The 2,488-nt window shown below is 31.8% G+C and overlaps 1 long non-coding RNA gene across 1 annotated transcript; it reads right to left on the bottom strand.

The window, feature by feature from the left end:
- Positions 1 to 1,203: 1,203 nt before the first annotated feature.
- On the bottom strand, positions 1,204 to 1,609 carry LOC113372992. Its single transcript, XR_003366829.1, has 3 exons — positions 1,564 to 1,609; positions 1,353 to 1,476; positions 1,204 to 1,280 (listed from the first exon to the last, which is right to left on the bottom strand). It is a non-coding gene; the product is annotated as an uncharacterized LOC113372992 (long non-coding RNA).
- Between the last annotated feature and the right edge of the window lie 879 nt (positions 1,610 to 2,488).

Genomic DNA, 2,488 nt, shown 5'->3' on the forward strand with positions numbered 1-2,488 from the left:
GAATTCTTTTTGTGTATATTGAAAAAAATTCAAATTTTATTTTTAATCCTGACTAAAGGTTTTAAATCTCACTGAAGAATTATTAGATGCTTTTAAAAAGAATAATAGTTATTGATTATGAATTAGAGGTTGAAAAAATACTACAATGCAAAGAGAAAATATATTTTATCAAAAACCATAAAACTCTTCGCATTGTAGTATACTACAAAGTAATTTTGAATTAGTTGAAAAAATACTATAAATATATTTATAGTATTTTTTCAACTAATTCAAAATTACTAATTATTGGCAATATTCTTTCTGAGAGCATCTAATAATTCTTTATGAAGTTCTGAAAAAAAATTTAAAAATAACATTAACCACATATTAAAAAGCAAAGATTATTTCGCAAAAAATTTATTTTAAGATATTTTGACACATATTGATACATTTGTGTTTATTAATTAACATAATTATTCAAATAGTTTAATTTTGATAATTATATGTACTTAATTATGATGCAACTCTTTTCCTCACCACCCATGGGGTAGAGTTGCCAGGCGCGTTTTTTTTAATGTGGTGTCGCCACAGAAATAGATACTTTTATTCATATTTACGTTTCTAACATTTCAGATAGAAATGGATATAGTGTAAATACTACTAAGTATCGATTTGTGCAGCCCTAATCCACTTAAACTAACTTACATACTAATTATACCTAACTGACCCGAATATATCGCGAAAAGAACAACCCCCGCGAAATGACCTAATGTACCCAAAAATTTCGGTTTTTAAAAATGAAAGAACCTCTCGCGGCAAAGAAAAAAATCAATATAAATGTGTACTGTAGTATTTTAGCGGTGATTGCAAATTTATAAAAAAAGAGCATTTACATGATGTACCCCCCAGATCCACCATGTAAACACTTGAAAAAAAACTTCATAGGTTCCCAGCCTATGAAGTTTATGACAAATGATAATTAATTAATTAATGTAAAGAAGAGCGCGAAAAATATAAGAGAAGTTCTTTCATGACGCCACCCTTTTGAGCTCTGAATAAAAGTACGCGAACGAATACGCCAAAAAAGGTACGACCGAAGATTTTAATGTCAAAACGTCATCTAACCTGATATTAACGAAATACTACTATAATAATAGAAAGTCTTATCTCACAGTTAATGCCGTTAATTTTCCTTTCGATTATGTCATATCATCCAATTCAGTTGTAGGCGGTAGTTCATGTAGTAGTGGTGCTAGTAGGTTCCGAGTTGATGATATTTTCTGCCAAATCTCGTGCAAGACCTAAAAAGAAGTAAGCATAGAATTTCATTACATTTATTTGTATCGGTTGTAGAAGTAATTGTTGGTACCCACCTGTACATATCCTTTAATTCGGTAGTGGTCTCTTGGTGGTTCTAGTAGATCTTGGTAAAACATATAGACATACAATATAATGTCTTCTTTGAAAGACATCTGAAATGAAAAAACACAAATGCCCCTAAAAATAGGGACAAACAAATAAACGGGGCCCCGGTTATATTAATAAATAATAATAAGATCAAATTAACAACAATAGAGTAAAAACCTTTAAATATGCATATCCTCCTAGCAGTTATTTGGAAGTCTTTGTGCTTTGTGGTGCGAAAAGCAATCAATTCTGTAACCCTGAAATAAAAAGAAAACATTTATACATGTTACTTAGCAGTATGCCAATAATTTTAGTGTCTTGGTACATCAATTAGTCTGACCAATTTCTCCTATGGGTTGTGGAAGTGGTTCTTAGTACTCACTTGGTAAGCAATTTTCTTGGAAAAACATCTGAAATGACATAAAAAACACAAGTGCCCCTAAAAATAGGGGCAAACATACAAACGGGGCCCCGGTAACAAAAATAAAAATATTATATACTTATATCTAACCAAGGTCTAATTACTTAATATTAAATTATGAATACGAGAAAACCTGTAGGTATCCATATTGAGGTGAACTGAAAGGGTTGTTCCATGGGCGAAGAACACACAATCCAGAAAAAGTGAGAATTCTCCGATTGTATGCGATCCCCTTTGTCATCACGCCGTATCATACACATCTATAATTTCAAGCTTTTTGATCAACCAAAACAATAGTATATCAGAATTTAGACTTAAGACATGACTACAAAAATACAGTCATATCTTCGCACCTACGACGAACACAACTAGGTAACATTAAATAAGTTAATAAGTATAGATTCTGTTTCATTCGTGTAGTTAGTTACGCACTCTACAGATAATTACCGGTTTTTATTAAGTCAGATTGGGGCGCCAAGGTAAACCCTGTATATTGGTAAACGCAATGCTAAGATGTACCAAGTAGCAGTCGTTGTACCCCAAAAAGGGTTCCTTCAACCTTTTCAATCCACCACAATCTCCTAGCAGTCCTGGTGAGAAATTAATTCTGCAACCCTGAAATGAAAAGTGACTTGAAAAAAATGAAATAGACAATGACTTATAAATAGTATGTGATAGCCT

The sequence above is a fragment of the Ctenocephalides felis genome, unplaced genomic scaffold (genome assembly GCF_003426905.1).
Source record: "Ctenocephalides felis isolate EL2017-DRISC unplaced genomic scaffold, ASM342690v1 CF-g0.4_SCAFFOLD_01604, whole genome shotgun sequence".
Classification (NCBI taxonomy): domain Eukaryota; kingdom Metazoa; phylum Arthropoda; class Insecta; order Siphonaptera; family Pulicidae; genus Ctenocephalides; species Ctenocephalides felis.